The 23,579-nt window shown below is 37.2% G+C and overlaps 1 pseudogene; it reads right to left on the bottom strand.

Moving 5' to 3' along the window:
* Positions 1–430: 430 nt before the first annotated feature.
* On the bottom strand, positions 431–843 carry LOC104665662 (annotated as a pseudogene).
* Positions 844–23,579: the final 22,736 nt, after the last annotated feature.

Below are 23,579 nucleotides of genomic sequence, written 5' to 3' on the forward strand. Positions count from 1 at the left end.
CTGGTCACTGTGTCTGCTGAAATATTGGAATCTTTGGAGGAAGCTTCTAATCTTGAGAATTCTCAGATGTTTCCCAGAGTTGCCTACTGATTCCTTTGCTAATTTTTTTCCTTTTCAAATTTGAAGTTGGTAGTGAGGTTTTCCTTGACTTAACCTTCTTTTTCTGGTATTACCTCCAGGATGTACAAGTGGGGTTGAGAATGGCAACAACCCTCTAGGAAATGTTTGGTATTTTGTTCTGCCTTTTCTGTTAAATCTTTTCAGTAAAGAGTTGAACACCTTTACATTTTTTTTTTTCAGCCCAGAGGTCTTTTATTTTATTTTATTTTTTTAACACCTATGATGCCATGAATTCTTAGGGAATAGGTTCCAGCAGCTAAGGCTCTTTCCCGTTGGTTCTCACAAAGTGTGCTTCTCTGGGTGGAGCAGGCTAGTGCGTCAGTTGAACCCAGGTACCTTTCTCTTTGGCTTCTTTCTTTTCCTGATCATTTTCCTTCACGCGTTTCAGGAAGCTATCTCGGCTCTTAGAGTGCTTAATGTGCTCAATATGCACATTAATTCTCTTGGCAAGAATCTTGCCCTTAACTTGTTTGTTTACAACAATGCCAACAGCATGCTGGGGAACACTGTAGACTCTTCCAGTTTTGCCATGGTAACAATTGTGGGGCATTCCTTTTTGAACAGTACCCATTCCCTTGATGTCTACGATATCACCTTTCTTATAGATTCGCATATACGTGGCCAAAGGAACAACTCCATGTTTTCTAAAAGGCCTAGAGAACATATATTGGGTGCCTCTCCTCTTTCCCTTTGTGTTCCTCATTTTGGCGAATTACTGGAAGATGGCGGTTCTGGCTGAAAGGCGAACACCTTTACATTTAGTTACTCTTGGTGGTTGCTCCATTCACTTTAGAAAGTGTAATCGGTCGCTTTGTTGGATATTGGAGAAAAGACATTCTGTACTCTGTTTTCACTCTGCTCATTTTCCTAAAAAATCCTCTCAAATCTTTTTAACTTCGGTTAATTATCAAAACACAAAATACACGCTTGTATAATGCATTTATAGTTTTCATATGAGAAAGTGGTTTTCTGTGAATATTATCTCTTCTAAAATGATTTTAATGGATGAATGCCTCTGTCTGAGGCAGTGGCTGGCCCTTTTTGGAATGTGATTTATAAGCTTGTATTTCACTGAACTTCTTAAATGACATTTCACACTATTGACCATTTCTCCTGTGAAACTCTATTTGTTGGCTTCTACTAAACGTTTCTGAGTCAATTTTGATCTTTCTTGTTCCTTCTGGGTTTCTTCACGAGAACCTCTTCCTTTGTCTAGCCTTTAAACTCTGTTTTACCCAGAGGTTTGTCCTGGCACACTGCCTTTTTCAGAAAATATGTACTACTGGCATAATCTAATATATTACATATGGGAATAAAAAGAGATCAGTAGATGAGGGGGAAGTTAGATGCTTAGGTGTAGTCATGTTGAATTTAAGGTACCTATGACATTTTAAAGGAGAGACTGTACTATAGGCCTTTAGAGATATGAGTCAGGATTAAACAAGAAGTCTATGCTAGAAATTTAGATACAGAAATAGCCTAGGAGCCAACTGAATATCAAAGCTTGCCTTCTTATCTACTGTGTATCTTCATTTTTTTTTTTTTTTTGAGATGGAGTCTCTGTTGCCCAGGCTGAAGTGCAGTGGCATGATCTTGGCTCATTGCAATCTCTGCCTCCTGGGTTCAAGCGATTCTCCTGCCTCAACCTCCCAAGTAGCTGGAACTACAGGTCCACACCACCATGCCTGGCTAATTTTTGTATTCTTAGTAGGGACGGGATTTCACCTTGTTAGCTGGGATGGTCTCAATCTCCTGACCTCGTGATCCACCTGCCTGGGCCTCCCACAGTGTTGAGATTACAGGCGTGAGCCATTGTGTTGGTCTGTTCATTCATTTAATGTCAGAGCTCTAGGACTATAACCCAGCACCTACTACACAGTCATCTGAAAGTCCCAGACAAACTCAAATACAGACATATCTCAATAATATCCCAAACTTTATTGGTCATTCTCCTCTTTCCTGCCTTCTCTACTTTCTGTATTTGTATTCCTCTATTTAGGAAATCATATCACTCTAAGCCCTTTGACCTAAGTTTCTTGGGAGTCGTCTTAGACTTCCTTCTTTTCTTCATCATCTATAATTTGTCAATGGTCAAGAATTATAGATTCTACCTACTGAATAGTATCGTGTTTTAATCCATCCACTGTGTTTTGGTTACAATACTTTCTGCGGCAAGTAATAGCAAACCTGACTAAAAGCTGCTTAGATATCAAGGACTCTTGTCATTACGCATAAAAAAGATTCTGGAGTTAGGTTGTTTCTAGGGTTACTTCAGCAGTTGAAACTATTAGAACTCTGGGATGGCTTTTCTACAGCTTCTTTGATCTTCTGCTTCAGCAGTGTAGCAATGTAGCAACAAGGATCACCGTCTTCCTTAACAAAATCCAGAAGCCAAAAGGATAGGTTTCTTTCTCAAATTCCTCAAGGTTCTTTCTCAAATTCCTCAATTTTCATATCAGGGTGGAAAATCTTTCCTAGGGATACCCTTCCTCCCACTACCATCAGCAGCCTCTCTGCAGGTTCCTTGGTAAGGACTGGGTCTCACAGTCACTCAGACTCTTTGTCTATCTGGCTTTCTAGGCTTCCTCAGTGGAGGCAGGCTGTGCCAGGAAGGAAGCAGAATGGGAAAATGTCTGTCTGTCATTTCTCCACTTTCCCTCCAAGTTTCTTTGCTGTTGCAGGACTGAAGACTTTTATGTCTGGCCTAGACTAATAAACTCTTGAATTATCTCCGTGCTGCCCCATCACCAACAAAGCATACTGGAGTGAGCTTTCCAAAACACATCACAAATATTGACAAAAATGTTATTCCTTTTAATTTTCTGTTTCAACCATTTTCATATTTGATAAAGAATTTTTAAATAAGTGAAATCCACATTAATTCATTAGGAAAGAGAAATTCAGAAACTGAACCCACAGTTAAGGATGTCATCTAAAAATATGAATAAGAAGCTACAACTTTTGAGAGTCTGAGGGATGATGGAAGAAGCATTGCTTGGAATAGCATCTCTTTTCCTTGGTCAACAGAAAATGTACAGGTGGGCTGCTCACTCCTGGGACACTGAAGGCGTGACTGCCTCCCAGATTTTTGAACATAAATCTAGTCACTATATTTTACAAGCAAATAATGCAGACACCTAATATATTTTCATGATGGGTACATCTGAGAAGTTGCAAATTATATTTTTAATAAAATCATAAATTCACAGAGGAATTTGTGCTTTAAAGTAACATTACTTTGATTCTTTAATTTAAAAAAGAATCTCTTGTAATGTAAACAAGCTCAGATTCAAGAAAAATTGCTTTCTGAAATCAAGGAACATCTGGATTATATATTCTTAATAGAAGTTCAATAAAATATAGAAATGTGACAAGCATGCTTTTATGCAAATAAAGAAGCTTGCAAAATAACATGAACATTTTTGTCTGAGAATCTCTTGAAAAAATTATGATAGCCTTTTTTTTGCACTTTTTATGTCATGAAGAGGTCATTTCAGCATCATACTTTATTTAGAGACTTAAAAATTATTCTTGAGTTATTTTATGTATGGAAACTAAAAATAATGTTAATGGCATAGTTAGAATATTTATGCATGGCTGATAATATTTTGGAGTGAATACACATGATTACATCTGTATATAATATTAGTAGGAAATTTTTTTTTTTACAGAAATAGGATCATAATGTTCACATTGTTCTACATCTTGCTTTTTCACTGACAATATATCATGAATATTTGATTACATTTTCTACTATATTATAGAACATGTTAACTTTTTGCAGAAAATTAATTTTTTGGTTGTGTCTTAAGGTTAATATTAAAATTAATATTCTTTCCTAAAGCATCCACACTAACAACTATGCAAAGACTAACAGTGGGAGTAACTCTTTTGGGCTTTTAAATATATTTTATAAAGCTGAAGTATATAATTTATGTTATAAATGTATCCAGAATGGAAAAGGGGCAAGTGTGGGCAGTGTAGGAAAAGAAATCAAGGAAGAGGCTGTTCCTTCCTCATTCAGTGACTGATGCCTTCCTCTTTCCTCCCAAACTCTCAGTTTCAACCTTGCAGTCAGTGCTTGTGATGGCTGGGAAAGGTCCACAAAGGCAGACTGGACACTCAGGCTCACATCTCAGATATGGCTTGTGGGTGTTGTTATCCTCTCTGGAGCCTGGCTCAGGGGAGAACAGGTAAAGAAAGCCGTCCGAGACACAGCTTGGCTCATAGTAAACACTCAATAAATAAATAAATACATATTATTATTATTTTTGAGGATGTTCTGGCCCTAGAATCTTACCATATATAAACCTGGGGCCCACATCCAAATATTCTAATTGTATTAATTTGGGTAGGGGCCCAGGCATCAGTGTTTGCTTCTAATATGCCTCCAACGTTGAGAAACAGCGATCTCTGAAACAGGACATCCCATGAGCTAGCTTTCACTGCATACTTACTTGGTTGCCAGGCAGTGTTCTTCACGATTCACACACTCCTTCAGTTCTCAGAGCAATCTGCCATAGGGTTTATTATCCTCACTATTATGATGATGAGGAAACTGAAGCACAGAGAGAGTAAGTAGCTTGCCCAATGTCACATAGCTGGCAAATTCCTGAGTTAGGATTTGAAGCCCAAATTGGAGCATTCAGTAAAATCCAGCAACGAGAGAAGAATGCTGAAAGCTTCCTCACATTTTCAACTATAGGAAGAACTTGGAGTCATTAGATTGAATGACCAGTTAATGGTCAGTAAGGAGACTGAAGGCTAGAGAGAAACAGATGCTGCCATGTATCAAGATCTTGTTAGCTTAAGAGGCAAAACTTCAGCCTTCACTCTAACTGGGTTGTGAGTTAAAGAGAGCTCTGTAACTCTCTGACATAGCTGCAGTTTCAGATTTTGCAGTCTGCTAAGTACCCAAGTGAGTAAAAGAGAATGTGCTTACCAGAGTGTTAGACATATGAGTTTGTCTAAAGTGCTTATTATTTTAAATTTCCCCAAGTCAACTTTCCTTGAGTTGACTATTGTTTATAGTCACTGCTTTAATTTTTTTAATGAAAACATTAGTTTAGATAGGAAGTCTTTAAACTTTTAGTTCATGTCTAGGCTAACTCTTGACAATGCTACCAAATAATATAGTTGCCTCAAATTACAGGTGTTTCCTATAGAGTATGTCACATAAGTCATAGATATTTAAATTTTCACAATAGTGACAGAAGAGTCACCATTGAATTCTGACATTTCCCAACCCATTAACTTAGCCAACAGAAATGAGTTTGTGGCGGGGGTGGGGAGTGTACTAAACCTTAGGGAAGACTACAGAGAGGGTACGTTTTAGGAGACGGTGTCCTTTCAGGACAGGTAAAGCTAAGGGGGAACCTTGAAGAATGAGAGGGGAAGAAATCCCTAAAGTTGGAAGATACCACCAAGACTGCAAGTGCTAGCCAAACAGGGTGTGGCAGGGAAATACGGTAATACATTTCCTCTGCTTCAGCAGTTTGTATGCTTAACCAGTAAGTATTGTTGTGGGTTTTCCATGATGTGTAATCACTAGAACCTTAGACATGATTGAGCTTTGTAAACACTAACTGCTCAAAGCTTACTGAATAATTCGTGCGAAACTCTAATTTTCTTATTTGAGAAGTACTGTAAATTAGGAAGAGTGAAGTGATGAGAAACTAAATGAAACCCAAGTCCCTCAGTTATTTTACATTCATTTATTGATGATTTCAGTCCCTCAAAACTGTGATGCCTATTATTCAGTCTTCTAAAATTTGACAATTCCCTGGTCTAGTGTGAACTACTCAAACACTCGAGTTATTGAGAGTATACCTGAAACCACAACTGGACATAGATTTCACCATATAAGTTGCAGAAATGTTAAATGCCTTTATGAGTCTGTGAAAGCAGAAGTTGGATGTTCGGAAAATTTTAAGCCATTTGTTATGACTTCAAGTGTATTTGAATATTGAATATATTTTACTCACTATCCTTAAATTAGAAAAATTTTTGAAAGCTGAATTTCTTAATTTATATTATTTTCCCAGGAATTATTTCTGTTTTTGAAAGCAAAATGCCAACTTGAGAAAATAAAAATCATAAATGGTTGTAAGAATAAAGCTCATGAATAAAAACAAAATTTATTCTCATTTAAGACAAGGCCATTTGGATGAAGGTGGTCTAAGTATACTTTCCAACCTCTTTTCCATTGTTTTCCCCTTACATCAGTGAAGTCTGAAGGATCGACTGAACTATTCTCCTCTTAGGGGAAGCTGAGCAAGACAGGGCCTCAATCTCTGTGGCAAAAACAAGGATAATGTGAGCTGCGCTGCAGTCTACCTAATTTTTAATTTTACAGTACCACATTAAAACAGGTAAAAATAAGCCAGGCACAGTGGCTTATGCCTGTAATCCTAGCACTTTGGGAGGCTGAGGTGGGTGGATTGCCTGAGCTCAGGGGTTTAAGACCAGCCTGGGCAACACAGTGAAACCCCATTTCTACTAAAATACAAAAAATTAGCAGGGCGTGGCCATGTGCGCTTGTAGTCTCAGCTACTAGGGAGGCTGAGGCAGGAGAATTGCTTGAACCCGGGAGGCAGAAGTTGCAGTGAGCCGAGATCATGCCACTTCACTCCAGCCTGGGCAGCAGAGCGAGACTCTGTCTCAAAAAAAAAGGTAAAAATAAGGAATGAACATTAATCTCAGTAATTCAATATTTACATAATTTTAAAAATAATTTACTTAGCTTAATATGTCAAAAATATTTTAGCACATACTCAATATGAAAACTTTAAGAAGACAGTTTACTGTTTTTGTACTATTCCTTTAAAATTTGGTGTGTATTTTACACTTATAAGACATCTCATGCCAGTCTAGCTATATTTCAGGTGCTTGATGATCATACATAGCGAATGGCTACCATATCGGTGAGGCTTCATGATATCATTAAGAAAAAACTTAGGGACCAGTGTAAAAGTTGAAGGCTTGCCTTTGTTCAGGATTTAGGGGAAGATCCTAGACTTCAAGGTGTCTGGCAAAGGACACATCTGTTGGCTTACTGTGTTAAACGTGGAAAAGCTCCTAGATCTGTTAACTTCAGACCTTTGAAAGAGGACCACAGCAGTATGCTGAAGCATTTCTAGGTCTTGCAGCTAGAAGATGACGACGGGCGTGGTGGCTCACGCCAGTAATCCCAGCACTCTGGGAGGCTGAGGCGTGTGGATCACGAGGTCAGGAGATCGAGACCATCCAGGCTAACATGGTGAAACCCTGTCTCTACTAAAAATACAAAAAAAGAAAACCAAAATTAGCTGGGACTGGTGGCGGGCACCTGTAGTCCCAGCTACTCAGGAGGCTGAGGCAGGAGAATGGCCTGAACCCAGGAGGCGGAGCTTGCAGTGAGCCAAGATAGCACCACTGCACTCCATCCAGTCTGGGCAACAGAGCAAGACTCCGTCTAAAAAAAACACAGATGGTGAAGATGCCCCTGAGAGTAGAGGGGACTCTTCCAAGTGTCAGCAGAAGGATGACATTTTACCAGTTTATGCTGCTAGTCCACAAAAAGAGAAACTTCTTTCCTACTAGAACTAGTCAGATTAACTCTCTGTGAGAGAGACAAACAGCCTGACCTATAGTAACAATGAAAGAAGACACAGCCCTGTATAGACACAGACAAAGCATAACTAATTTTTCAAGACTAAGTCACATGATGGAGAAGACCAAATCAAAAAAACTAGAATAGAAAGAGTACTACCAAATTAGAACGAATGAAAAAGATGGAGAGAAATTAAAGAAAAAAGTAATGGCTCTCAAGGAGATACATTTAGAATAGAAAAAGGATTTTTCAGAATTGTCATGGTCAACTTTGGCTGCTATGACAAAATACATGACTAGGTGGCTTAAACAATAGACACTTACATCTCACGGATCTGGAGGCTCAGAAGTCCAAGATCAAGGTACCAGAGTTGGTTCTTGGCGAAGGCAGTCTTCCGTGTTTACAGAGAGTTGCCTTCTTTCTCTATCCTCGCGTGGTGGAGAGAAGCAGCTCTGGTATCTCTTTCTTCTCTTACAAGGGCAGTCATCCATCTCATCATGGGGGCTCTAACCTCATGACCTCATCTAAACCTAATTACTTCCCAAAGGCACTGCCTACTACAGGTCAAGACCAGCGGATCTGTAGCCAGCTTATAGACTTGAACCGGGTTGTTGTAAGTCAGTAAGATTTTATAGGTTAGGCGTCATCTTTACAGCAAAAATATGACTAATGCAAAATAATTCCACAAACAATTGAGGAAAATCTCCTGAGCTGAAGAAAAACTTCAATATTTAAATTGAAAGGATTCCTTTAGTTCCAAAGAGTGTTAATGAAAACAAACTTACAGCTAAATATATCCTTGCGAAATTTTAAGAATAAATTGTGAAGAAAGAGACTCAGTCTGTTATAAACATTCTTGTTTTATAAAGAGAAGATCATAAATTTTAAAGAAAACAGAAAAAAAGAACTGCTAAGCAGAGATTCTTTACCTATCTAAGATATTTATGTGTCAGGGTAAGAGAAAGTCAAGGCATCGGAATATATACCACTCAATCACCTATTTAAGTAAAGATTTTGAGGAAGCCTTCCAACTTTTTGTTAATGGAACCAGATTATTTGATGATAATGGGAAATAAAGAAAGGAGGAAAAGTGGTAACAAATCTTGCAATAATTAAGAGTAGGTGGTTAAAAATTAACTGGGAATTTATTACATAGAGTAAGAATTAATTCAACCATAGAGAAACTCCAGAAGAGATAACATAATAATAACTTAAAATTAAAACTTATAGCCTACCTAAGCAAAATTCTGTGGCAAGAAGAAGCATTGTAAAAGCCCCTTCTCAGTGGGGGAAATGGAGAATTGGGGAATAAGAGACTTTAATAGTCTCTTTCAGTGGCAGAGATAAAAGGTGAGGAAGCAGTGAACAAGCAAGCAAGACAGTTATTAACTAATGTTGATATATTAATCAAGTATATTTTAAAATTATCATTATTAGAAATCACTAGTGAAATCAATAAGCACAATTTAATTTCTAGATTACCTGGAGAAGAAGGGAAAGGGGGAAGATAAACAGAAAGTAAAGCCAGCAAAACTTATGAAAAGGGAATAGAAGAAACAACAATAATTTATAATAAATATTAAACATAAAATGAGATTAAAAGAAAAAATCCATCATTCCTATAAATGCAAATGGGCTAAATATCTGGCCATATGCTAAGTGCTAGTAAAGAATAATATCTCTCCTTCTCTTTTGCTTAGTACTTTTAATTGTTTGGCATAGGATGTAATTTAAAACTTTAAAATTAGAAGTGATCGAAAAATGTTATGTTTTGTATTTAGTTATGGAAAATAGCATTTGGATTTTAGATTCTGTTATTACTTTAGATTCTGCTATTTCTTTAATATCTTCTTACTGAGGAAGCCATATATAGTTTTCTTTCTCCAAATGTTTAGTTATTAAACTGGGTGTTAGAGATATATAGCAAAATGACCATTTAAACTTAGTGTTACCCAGATATCAAAAATGTGATTTTTTTTCCTCAAAATCCTACCAAAAACTCTCTTTCAATTTTATAGTGACTAATTACCAAGCTGCTACTTTTCTCATCCCATGCAGAGTTGACTGTTTTTGTATGGCTATTATAAGGATGTCCTTATTTATGTTTTTAACATGTTCATGGCTCATTAGATAAACCACTGGAAAATGATTTACTTTATCCTTGTAATGAGTGAAGAGGTATTCCATTTTTTTTAAAAGGGGCAGGGGAGTATAAGGAAGAACAGGAAGGCTATTTTTTTTAAAGAATGTGTCTGAGATATAACGTATCATAAGACTTTACTTACATTAATGAAGTTAGATGTTCAAAGTACAGTCATAATCATTCTGCCAAAAAAACACATGTTCTCTTATGTTCATTGCAGTGTTATTCACAATAGCAAAGACATGGAATCAACCTAGGTGCCCATCAATGGTGAATGGGTAAAGAACATTTGGTACATGGAACACTATGCAGCAATAATAAAGAATGAAACCATGTCCTTTGCAGCAACATGGATGCAATTGGAGGCCATCATCCCAAGCGAATTAACGCAGGAACAGAAAATCAAATACTGCATGTTCTCACTCATAAGTAGGAGCTAACCAATGGGTACTCATGGACATAATGAAGGCAGCAATAGACTCTGGGGATTACTAGAGTGGGTAGGGAGCAAGGGGAGCAAGGGTTAAAAAACCAACTATTGGGTACTATGCTCAGGACTTGGGTACTGGGATCATCGTACCCCAAACCTTAGCATCCCACAATATACCCAGGTAATGAACCCACACATGTACCCCCGAATCTAAAATAAGAGTTGAAATTATGTTTAAAAAGTCCAGTTAAAGTTTGTAAATTTTCCTCATTATTGAACTTTACAAAACAAATTTCTGTGGAAAAGAAGAGAATTAAGAAGTGACCACTGAGCAGTGGTAAATAGCAACCAGCTTCATATGAGTATCTTCATTTCGGTTCGTATATTACAGCTTGAAACTTAAGACTAAATCAGTCTTTTTTCTTTTCTTTTCATTTTTTGAGACAGGGTCTTGCTATGTTGCCTAGGCTGGTTTCAAACTCCTAGGCACAAGCGATTCTCTTGCCTCAGCCTCCAGAATAGCTGGGACTACAGGTGTGCACCACCATGCAGGGCCTATCTTAAATCAACCTTGTCTTTTTAGTGCACTTGACTCACACTTCCACTTCTGAAATCAATCTTTTTTCCTCTACCTCTTCTTTTTTTTCCCCTTAAATCTTACAGAAAATTTTCTAACAATTTTCAAAATTGATGCCCAGGTTTATAAATTGCTCATGAGGAAGCATTTTCAAAGGGAGAAGCTAAACCAAGCTAACCTCTTTCCAGTTGCTTAAAACCAATGTTTCTGGGGTTTCCAATATCTGCTTATTTCTATAATCACAAAGGGTCAAAATCTATTATCTCATTCCCACTTCGCTCTGATTTTCAGAACACAACACCTGAGTCTTGTTTTTTTTTTTCCCCCTTGCCATTTGCCACACAAAGAATTATACAGCTCAATAAAATGAAAGACTCAGCACTGTGTACTTCATCCAAGTGGCTGAAGGGATATTGAGGTAGGTTAATGGTTCTGATTGTTTTCTCCTATTGATTTTTAGGATGATTATATTTTATTTATGGGGTGAAAAACTTAGACTTGTATGTGAACTGCCTTGAGACTAAACTAGGCCTCTTTCAGATTGAAGAATTTTATGTGAATTTGTAATGATTTGTAGAAAATATGAAAAGGGGAAAATGATGACAACTAACAGTTTCATTTTAAGAGAGGATTATGTCTTTAGAGAGCCTATCTGGTATACGGGGTTGAATTAGTTTAATTGAACTGACCATTTTTATTTTATTTAATTAATTAATTTATTTGTTACTATTACTATTATTTTTTATTTGAGATGGAGTCTCACTCTATCACCCAGGCTGGGGTGCAATGGCGCAATCTCAGTTCACTGCAACCTCCATCTCACAGGTTCAAGTGATTCTCCTGCCTCAGCCTCCCGAGTAGGTGGGATTACAGGTTTCCGCCAACACGCCCAGCTAATTTTGTACTTTTAATAGAGACATTTTCACCATGTTGGCAAGGCTGGTCTTGTGCTCCTGACCTCAGGTGATCCACCCACCTCAGCCTCCCAAAGTGCTGGGATTACAGGTGTTAGCCACTGCACCTGGCAGAACTGACCATTTTTAGTAGCTGACAAAGCAGAAACAAAAGGTGGTCCCTTTTGGCTCTAGTCCGAAGAAAGATCAGAAGAGTGGACCATCCAGGTTGAGTACAAAAGAAAAAAAGCTACTGAATCTTAGGTCAACTCCTTGCCGCTTGACTTCTGAGATTCCTTACAGCCTTCTGAAAGGCTGTGCTGATGCCCCGACATTAAGGGAGGATGGCTCCCTTTCTGAAATCCTGACATAAATGCATTTTTCTCTTTGCAGTGCTGGCTTGAATTCTTTGGATCTATTTCAAGAGGCGCAGATGACTAATCGCCCCCTTCTGCTAGTAGATAATGGGTTGTCTATAAAACCTTGCTTTTGTGTGGTTACCTTATTGTGAAGTTCATGTCTTTTGAGGAACATTCGCAACTGAAAGGCAAGGAAAATGTCCACTCCAGGGTGTACTAAAGCTGACAGGGGAAAAAAAAAACCCCACACTAAATGACTTGGCTCTGTTGTTTTTTAGTTTCCTGAGAGAAAGTGGCCTTGACCCCCATGCGTTACTGCTTTTGAGATTCTAATAGCAGATGGTACTAAATGACAGTTGGTGAAGATAACTGAAGGTGTTTCTAACATTGCAGGGTTGTGCAGGTGACTTTAAAAACAAAGGATTTGGAAGTGATAAAAAGTGGAGACTGGCAGGAGAGATGGTAATAAAGCCACTAGCTACTTGAGGCAATGTCCCCCCCCCCTTTTTTTATTGCATGATTGCAAATTAAAGCGGGAAAAAAATTAAACCCCAGGCAGAAAAGAATATTCAGCCCTTACCTCAGTGGTTTTAGAACAACAACAACAACAACAACAAAACCCTAGTCTTTGGTTTTTAGATTAGATATTTTTTCTTCTTTTGCCTGCTGGTTGCCATACAAAGAGATATAGCTCAATAAAATGAAAGATCCACAGCACTGTGTTTCATATCAAGAGCCTGGAGGGATTCTGAGCCAGGTTAATGGATATGATGGTTTTCCCTTCATTGATTTTTAAGATGATTATATTTTATTTATAGGCAAGAAAATAATAGTTAATCTTAGATTTATTGAAAACTTATTGCAAGGCTGCACGAATTGATAACAATAACAGTACATTTAGGGCAACAAAACTAGACTTGTCTTTAATCCCTTAAGTGCTGATGTGCAGGGAACCTATTGACTTGAAATTAAATGTGCTCTAACCCACAACTGAATCCAGGTGGGGAAGAGTTATATTTTTCTGGCTGCTCTGAAAGATTTCATTACACAAAGCTTTGGTACACCTGAGGTGTTTCTTTTGTAAAAATGATGTGAAAAATCTAAGAGCTGAGAGCTCAGGAGTATCAGCATGTGGCTCTCTGGAGGCTTTAAGAACTGGTTTCCAAGTCAGCCAGTCATTTGTCAGCTAAAAAGCCTACTGGTCAACCAGAATTGTGTCCAGAGGTTTGAATCTTAAACAAGGATGTGTGCATTCTAAGATGCAGAGAAAGCTCAAAACATTAGCTTATGATAACTCAGAATTCCATTGACTTAAAGTGATTATAATTTGTTTTTGTGTCCTAAATGAGTTCAGGGACCTTTTGTATTTGGAGCGAATGAATCCTTGTTCACCAAACAGGGGCAGTACGTTTGAATAATAAAGATAGAACACTGGGTCTTTGTCTCTCTCAGGATTGAATAATTGTCAATATAGTCACATTGTATCTGTGGCTCTGAAACGCCAGCTAGAGGGCCTCAATATGCGGTACTCATATGAAGTGAAGGGGCCAAAAACATATTCTCCAGCAATTTAGACAAACTTTTCCAGAGAATTGAATGTCTGTGGAGAGAAAGAAAAGAAAATATTTAAAATGTCCTGTAGAGTCAAGAAGCTTTGACCATTGCAGTCACCCAAAATAATAATGTGTCATCGTTTTACAGTATTTTAAAGTTCACTTTTACTACAAGTGCCATATTAACTTATACTGTAGCTAATATGGGTGGTTCAAGGGCACTATTTCCTGTAAAGCAAATGTTCATTTTTCAGTTATGCTCTGGTCTTATTTTCCAGAAATCTTGACTTGAATGCTTAGTCACTTTCTGTTAAATGCAGTGACAGAATATAAAATGAACTTCCCACCATAATTGTTGGGTATACAGATATTTCCAGCAACGACAAACCAACATTCTAAAATGAACGCTAGAAATCGTTGACTTTCTGTGTCTGAATCCAGGACATATTCGAAGGAAGGAGTCAGAGAAACAAAATAGTTATGCAATGAATGAGGTTTCCTTTTTTACTTAATTATTCTGTGTTGAGTTCAATTATCAGTATTGCTTGAAGCTCTATATTTGGAAGGAAAAGAGAAACTGGAATAAGGATGTTTCCAAAGTTGAACCTCAGGTTCACAAAATTCTGGATAAAACGGGAGATGTTTTTCTATAGCTGAATATCAATCAGTAAAGTTTTATACGTACTCAAGTACATGTAGCATTTTCCTGCTAGGAAAATGGAGAAATTGAAATAAATCTTCAGGCTGGGCATAAAGACAAAAACATGGAGATAAGATACTTGAAAATCCCAGGAAGAAATTTGATTTCAGAAAAGAAAGAGATTTAAAATGAAGCAAGAGATGAACCATACCTTTTACCCAAATAATCTCTGTCCGGAATTTTTGAACACAAACACAATTTCTGTTATTCTCTGTATTTGACTTTATTTTTCTTGGCCCCATCTTGAATTATCAACAAGTTGTCCAGAAAATTCAAAAATGCAACTCTGGTATACATTTTGTATGAGTCAGGACAATAAAGAACATGAAGATTCTTTGATGAGAAACCTATTTTCTCAAAACTTGTGGTTTACTTTTTAGTATTTGTGAAATAATAATAATCACGTTTTATCAAGATGTGTGGTGCTTCTCTAATCAGAAATTCTCATGTAGATATTTTAACTTATCTTCATCTTAAATCTACTAAAAATTCTTTCTGAAATATGGAATTATTATAGAAACGGGAAAGAGGCATTGTGTTTAGATTTTCTTTTAACAATATTTTTCTGATGTCAAAAATATAGATATTTATTGTCAGAAGTTTAAACAAAAAGGAAAAAAGGCCATTACCTCTGACTCTCTTTCCTAAAGGTTAATTCCTGTTAACATACAAACACATGGTTAGAATTACACATGCTGTTTAGTTACCTTTTTTGGTTTTTGTTTTTTTTCACACAACCATATATAATGAGAAATCTCCTTTTAAACAACCAGTGTAGACAGTTCTTTCAAATGGTTTAACTTTAAAAAAATAATAGCATGTCATATTCTTATTCTTTTTGGCTAAATCATATTTCTGTTAAATTTTGCTGTTTTCCATTTTCATTTCCATTTATTTCTGGAGATGAGATTCAACTGGACCAGAACGGGGCAGGGCGTATTGATTAAGGTTCAATTTATGATCTTTAAGTTTTATTTCTGTTTTTGATCTCCTTTCTCAGCGTCGCCACACAAGATTTTTCAGTCTGTACATATTTTGTATACTTACTGAATTTAATAAAATTAGTTTGTGACTAAAATGCTATGAAGATGTTGACATAACACATTAATATTTCAAGAAGGAAAAGCATATTTAAGGTCTGATACAATACTCTAATAATTTCCTGATAAAATGCTATTCTGTCCTTGATTCTTATACATTTAAACAATACCTCACTCTTATTAATTTAGTATAATCAAGGATTAAAATCACTAAAATCATCATTAGTATTCAAGACAATCAACTGAAAAGGTCAGGATTTCTAAGAACCCCTGCAAATGATATAAAATTGCCTTCCTATATGCCAGAAACAACCACTTAGAAATCATAATGGAAAAAAATCTTTCAATTTATAATGACATCGATTACATAAAATACATGAGAATAATCTTAACATGAGTAACTCGTGGTTGGTTTACCCTTTGAGCAACTTCTGTTTTTACTTCCCACTGATTCTGACTTCAAAGCAGGACTCAGTGGGTATTCATAGTCTCTTCATAGGAAATATACTCCTCCAAGTATTCAGAAACTCTGTAGAATTTACTAAAGATGTCATTGACTTTTGGCTGGAAGGTTCACATGGCTTTTTCCGCAAGAACATCCCCTCAGTATTGTCTCCCCTTGTCTGCCTCTCTTTTTGGTAATCTACAATTAAATTGGGGAGGTCCTCCTTTGACCCTTTTTCTATGCAGCCTTGAATCATGGAAACTAATAGGGCAGGCAAATGGCCAAGATCACGTATATATGAACAGTTCATAGAAACAGTGGGGAAAGCATTGTTTCCAAAACACAACTGGAGAAGGATATAAACATAAAAACATGAGTAGGAAATACAAAGCTAATAAACTTAAAAAATTCAACCTTAAAAAAGAATTATAAGTTAAAGAAATAATAAAACATAATTTTCACTTAACAAATTTGCAATTTTTTTAAAAAAGATGAACATGTGTGTTAGGTTTTTGTGAGGTATCACTTGTACTCTCAGTGGTAGTCGAAATTGTTAGAATTCCAACAAGAAATTTGACAATATTATCAAGAGTCTAAAGCGTAGCCAGTTTTCTTGATTTAGTGCAGAACCTCATCATCTCAGTTGAAATGTCCTCCTAATTAATCTCCTTGACAACAGCTTAAATCTTACCACACCAGAGAGAATTCTTCCCAAGAAATAAACCTGATTATGCCAAGCTACCTGGTGGGTCCCCAATCCCTAGTTAATGACGTTGTTGTGTCCCTTATGCAAACACATGCAGGCCATTCATAGACAACCAGCAATAGATATTGTTTATTGGACAATGATATTTTAGAAAGTTTTCTAGGTGCTTCTGAGTTTATGTCAGTTAATACTCATAACAACCCAACGGAGTAGGTACAATTGTCCCCATTTTACATATGAGACACAAGGTAGTTAACTAACTTTCTCAAGGTCATCCAGTCAATTTGAATCCAGAGTCTGAGCTTTAATCTCTATGCTATGAAAGGGTACCTAACCTTAACCTCACCTACCAGTTTCCCTGAGCATGCTACCCTTCATCCACATGAATATTCCTCCCATTCCCTAAATGCAATTGGCTCCTTGATACTTTAGGCATACGTTAATTATTTTCCCTAGGATTCCTGTACTCAGCCAACCACTGATACAACTTATCCTGAAAATCCAGCACTAACATGCTCATCACATTGTATTGTTAATTATTTTTATACTAGTTATGGCAGAAACTCTCATTCGTCTTCCCCTTTTTAATGAAAATCCTCAGGTTTCCTTGTGGTTAGGTGTGGCCCTGTTTCTAAGTTCTCTCCAGTGTTCTTCGTAGTTATGGGAGGTAGAGAAGAAAGTTCCTTGAATGTGGGGTGGGGAAGGGTGTTCTTTCTGTCAAAATCCCCTTCAGAGCTCCAGCAGCCAGATTGTGACCTTGAGGATTAAAGATCATGAAGGGAAAAGATCAAAGAAGTCTGAGTCCTTGGTGGCTTCAGAAACCACCATACCAGCCTGGGGCTGCTCACCTGTGTATGTATACCGGTTATGAGTAACTGTATGCAATTCCTAAGTAACATATTTGTAAAAGCTAGAAACAAAATTTTTCATTATTATTATTATTATTATTATTATTGGCATATCTAATGCCTGGATCACAGTCTCTAGTATGGAGTAAGAGGCCCTTCTGAAAATGTGTGTTAAATACATGTAACTTTTTATACAAGGAAAGTATAAGTAATATTATCATGAAAGGCAACATAAGTAAACACTGGGGATTTGTGACAAATTTTTCTTTTTATCCAGACCTGTAATCAAGTTCAAGAAGCTCTCTTTCACATCACAAGCTAAGACAGCAATATAAACATATACTTTCATTTTTATAATCCATTTCCTATCAAGTTTTTGGTGTCTGGGGTAAAATGGAGAATCGGGATGATGTTGGGCTTGATTCAGGTTAAGAAAGTCCTTACCTCTGAGCATTATGCTGAGGCTTGTGTGAAAGTGGGATTTATCTGTGAATGATCTTGATGATTGTTTTAGCAGTCTAATATAACTTATTTTGAATTTTATATGTTCTTTTTTGCTTTAAAAATACATGCTGTATCCAGGGAGGGATTGTGTCAGATGATCTGGATAGCGTTGAACAAAACTCTTTACTTTTGAAGTGCTTAGTTAATATTTAGCTGATGGTGCCAAATTGCTTCCTTTTTTATGCTGTTTACAGAACTCAAGAAGAAAACATGAGGTTATTTATTGCCCAAGTCGAGTGCCCAAATAACCGATTTGGAAGAAAATAAGAGATTACACAAATAAAAATAAGAATGCTATTTTTAAATGTAATATCCTGAAACATACCTGATTATATACTTACGATCCTAGATTGATGGAATCAGTAAAATCCGAGAAGCATTTTATTTCCACATTGGATGTATGTAGCAAACCCTAAGCGAACATTTTAAGAGGCTGATGGGGTATGACCAGTTTCACTTTGTCTCTTGGGTTCTCCCATAGAGATATTGTGACAAAAATAGACACTCCTACTTGGATTTTTATTCATAATTCTATAATCTTTGTGCATTTGAGGGAATTTATTGCTTACTTCAGTAAGCCCATCTGATTTACCTTTTTAATAAGAAATGATTACAGGAACATTTAGCTGAGATGTTCACTACCTATTCTATTGAGACATGCTGGTTTTTTTTTTTTTTTTTTTTTTTTCCTTTTTCTAGATTCACCCTTTCCCTATCCCACCAGTAAATCTCTCAAGGGCTTTCAGTTGTAGGTTATTCTTCCCTGGTTTTTCTCTAATCTCTTTAACCTCATAAAAACACTAAGAAGAAATTCAGGCCAGGAGCTTAATTATTTCATTTTTCTCTTCTTTGATGCCTCCATACATTATCTTTAACTATAAACCTTTAAAGTCATCATTTTTGAGCTGTAAAAACTCTTTGTCTTGATAATAATGATAATAATGGCTAACCTTAGAGAATGTGCAGATCTTGCTTTATTTTTCTAGTGTAAACTGGAAAAATGACACATAGAGCTTTTTTCATGAATTGTGGCTGGAGACTTGTATTAGTCTGTTCTCATGCTGCTAATAAAGACATGCCCGAGACTTGGTAATTTATAAAGGAAAGAGGTTTGATTGATTCACAGTTCAGCATGACTGGGGAGGCCTCAGGAAACTTACAATCACGGTAGAAGAGGAAGCAAACATGTCCTTCTTCACATGGAGACAGCAGAAAGAATGAGAACCAAGCAAAGGAAGAAGCCCCTTATGAAACCATCAGATCCGTGAGAACTCACTATCACTAGAATAACAAGGGGGAAACTGCCCTCAAGATCTAATTACCTCTCACTGGGTCCCTCCATGACATGTGGGGATTATGAAAAGTACAATTCAAAATGAGACTTGGGTGGGGACACAGCCAAACCCGATTGATTATAGCTTGATTATATTGATTAAATATATCAATATATTATTTAATTATATTGATTAAATCTTGATCGAAGTGATTAATCCTGACTACACTAAGATATAATCAGGGTTTTTAGTTGCTACATAAATCGGGCAGTTAGCTTTCTTCATGAATTTGAGATCTTTCTCTAGAAGAATAAAATTATAGGTTGTTAAATTTTACTTTATTTCTGTTAATTCTCTGGCTTCAATATAGATTTACAGTATTTCTTGTTTTTTTTTTTTTTTAATTTTTGAGTGATAAGAAGCTCTGTGGCTCTGTCAGAATGGCAACCTCCCCTAGAAAGTCAAGTCATCTTTGCTTGTTTATTCACTTTCTTCTCATTTTTATAGCTCCTCATTTCTTCTAGAAACTTTGCCATACTCACCTTCCTTTTTTAAATGCTTATGAATTGTTTTCTTCGTCACATTAAATTTTGTTATGCTACCAATATCTTTGACTGTCTAGGTATCTACCTATATATTCATGTATCTTTATCTAAACATGGTAATTTTGATATTTCCTAAACTCTTTTTTTTTTTCAGACGAAGTTTCACTCTTGTTGCCTAGGCTGGAGTGCAGTGGCGCGATCTCGGCTCACTGCAACCTCTGCCTCCCAGGTTCAAGCGATTCTCCTGCCTCAGCCTTCTGAGTAGCTGGGATTACAGGCACGCACCACCACGGCCGGTTAATTTTTTTGTATTTTTTTTGTAGTAGGGATGGGGTTTCACCAAGTCAGTCAGGCTGGTCTCAAACTCCTGACCTCAGATGATCCACCTGTCTCTGCCTCCCAAAGTGCTGGGATTATAGGCATGAGCTATCGTGCCTGGCTGATACCTCCTAAATTCTAAACACAGTAATATATACTGTACATACATTTCTAAATTTAATGTAAACTTCAAAATAATTCTATAAAATAAGTAGTATTACATATATTTTACAGAAGAAAAAACTGTATTTTACTTGTCTACTTATTATTATTATTTTTTTGAGACGCAGTCTCGCTCTGTCGCCCAGGCTGGAGTGCAGTGGCGCCATCTCGGCTCACTGCAAGCTCCGCCTCCCGGGTTCACGCCATTCTCCTGCCTCAGCCTCCTGAGTAGCTGTGATTACAGGCGCCCGCCACCACGCCCGGCTAATTTTTTGTATTTTTAGTAGAGACGGGGTTTCACCATGTTAGCCAGGACGGTCTCGATCTCCTGACCTCGTGATCTGCCCGCCTCGGCCTCCCAAAGTGCTGGGATTACAGGCGTGAGCCACCGCACCCGGCTTACTTTTCTACTTATAATGACAACAATAATAATCATTTATTGAATGCCTAATACAGTCAGGAACCACATAATGACATTTCAGTCAATAACGAACTGTATACACTATGGTGGTCCCATAAGATTGTAACACTGTATTTTTATTGTGCCTTTTCTGTGTGTAGGTATGTTTAGATACTTACCATTGTATTACAGTTGCCTACAGTATTCAGTACAGTAACATACTGTAAACATTTGTAGTTTAGGAGCAATAGGTTATACCAGATAGCCTAGGTGTGTAGTAGGCTACACCATCTAGGATTGTGTAAATACACTCATGAGGTTCACACAATGATGAAATCGCCTAACAACACATTCCCTAGAAGGTATCCCTCTCATTAAGTGATGCATGACTGTATGTAGTAGGCGTTGCACTAGGAACCTCACTTATTTTTACATGATTGTGTTTTGCCTTGTTTGAAACTGGATTTAAGATAGCTTACTTGAACTATTCTTTAATTTTCATAGCAACTCTGAAGATACAAATCTTATTTTAGAGATGATGAAAATATATCTTTACTGATACAGTTTTATTTACCAATTTAATATTTAGATAAACAAATAATCAACTGGCAATTTTGGGGGAGTCTTTTCCTGATTGCCTACCCTTGCCTTATCCTGTTTATCATAAACCCTTTTAAGTGGCCAGAAATTGCTCTCTTTAGTGCTTGCTCTGTTTAAGATATTTACTTATTTTATAAATGTTACTCTGTGTACAAAACTAGAAAATACAGCTAAATGAAAATTGGAGGAAAATTATGTTTCCTTTTCTGGAATACTTTTCCCATTCTTCATTGTCCAGCCTCTTTGAACTGAAGAGTCACTCCATAGGGGAGCTATCCAATCCCTAGTCAGGTCTCTCTTTCAAATGTTCCTCTAGCTCTGTGCAATTTTACTCTAAAGCCTTCAGCAGCATTTTGATTAAGTAATTGCTTTTAAAAAATAAGCTTATTTACTCAATATATATTTATGCTTATCCTCTTATATGTCAGGCACTGTGCTTAGTTCTTTTTTAAAATTTTTTGTTATACTTTAAGTTCTAGGGTACACGTGCACAATGTGCAGGTTTGTTACATATGTATACATGTGCCATGTTGGTGTGCTGCACCCATTAACTCATCATTTACATTAGGTATATCTCCTAATGCTATCCCTTCCCTCTTCTCCCCACCCCAGGACAGGCCCTGGTGTGTGATGTTCCCCATCCTGTGTCCAAGTGTTCTCATTGTTCAGTTTCCACCTATGAGTGAGAACATGCGGTGTTTGGTTTTTTGTCCTTGTGACAGTTTGCTGAGAATGATGGTTTCCAGCTTCATCCACGTCCCTGTGAAGGATGTGAACTCGTCCTTTTTTATGGCTGCATAGTATTCTATGGTGAATATGTGCCACATTTTCTTAATCCAGTCTATCATTGATGGACATTTGGGTTGGTTCCAAGTCTTTGCTATTGTGAATAGTGCCGCAATAAACATACATGTGCATATGTCTTTATAGCAGCATGATTTATAATCCTTTGGGTATATCCCCAGTAATGGGATGGCTGGGTCAAATGGTATTTCTAGTTCTAGATCCTTGAGGAATCGTCACACTGTCTTCCACAATGGTCAAACTAGTTGACACTCCCACCAATAGTGTAAAAGTGTTCCTATTTCTCCACATCCTCTCCAGCACCTGTTGTTTCGTAACTTTTTTTTTTTTTTTTTTTTTGAGATGGAGTCTCGCTCTGTCACCCAGGCTGGAGTATAGTGGCCGGATCTCGGCTCACTGCAAGCTCCGCCTCCCGGGTTCACGCCATTCTCCTGCCTCAGCCTCCTGAGTAGCTGGGACTACAGGCGCCCGCCACCTCGCCCGGCTAGTTTTTTGTATTTTTTAATAGAGACGGGGTTTCACCAGGTTAGCCAGGATGGTCTCGATCTCCTGACCTTGTGATTCGCCCGTCTCGGCCTCCCAAAGTGCTGGGATTACAGGCTTGAGCCACCGCGCCCGGCCGTAACTTTTTAATGATTGCCATTCTAACTGGTGTGAGATGGTACCTCCTGTGGTTTTGATTTGCATTTCTCTGATGGCCAGTGATGATGAGCATTTTTTCATGTGTCTGTTGGCTGCATACATGTCTTCTTTTGAGAAGTGTCTGTTCATATCTTTGCTCACTTTTTGATGTTTTTTTCTTGTAAGTTTGAGTTCTTTGTAGGTTCTGGATATTAGCCTTTGTCAGATGAGTAGATTGCAAAAATTTTCTCCCATTCTGTAGGTTGCCTGTTCACTCTGATGGTAGTTTCTTTTGCTGTGCAGCAGCTCTTTAGTTTAATTAGATCCCATTTGTCAATTTTGGCTTTTGTTGCCATTGCTTTTGGTATTTTAGACATGAAGTCCTTGCCCATGCCTATGTCCTGAATGGTATTGCCTAGGTTTTCTTCTAGGGTTTTTATGGTTTTAGGTCTAACATTTAAGTTTTTAATCCATCTTGAATTAATGTTTGTATAAGGTGTAAGGAAGGGATCCAGTTTCAGCTTTCTACCTATGGCTAGCCAGTTTTCCCAGCATCATTTATTAAATAGGGAATCCTTTCCCCATTTTTTGTTTTTGTCAGGTTTGTCAAAGATCAGATGGTTGTAGATGTGTGGTATTATCAGAAATAACAGCACTGTGCTTAGTTTTATGAAGTAGCCAGTAAAACAAACATACTGCCTGCTTTTATGTCTGTTGTCCTGAAAGAATGCAGGTGCCATGAAGGTGGGTGGTGTGTCAATGGGCTCATGATTGTATTCACAGATTTCAACCTGTTTTTTGATGTATGGATATGTGAGACACATCTGTAACCATGTGATTGAGAAAGGTCGAAAGGAAAAGGATAAGCAAAGATATAACAAGCAAATGCAAACAAAAACCAGAAGGCGGTTTAGTAACATCAGACAGCATTGAATCAAATGCAAAG

The sequence above is a fragment of the Rhinopithecus roxellana genome, chromosome 5 (genome assembly GCF_007565055.1).
Source record: "Rhinopithecus roxellana isolate Shanxi Qingling chromosome 5, ASM756505v1, whole genome shotgun sequence".
NCBI classification, from domain to species: domain Eukaryota; kingdom Metazoa; phylum Chordata; class Mammalia; order Primates; family Cercopithecidae; genus Rhinopithecus; species Rhinopithecus roxellana.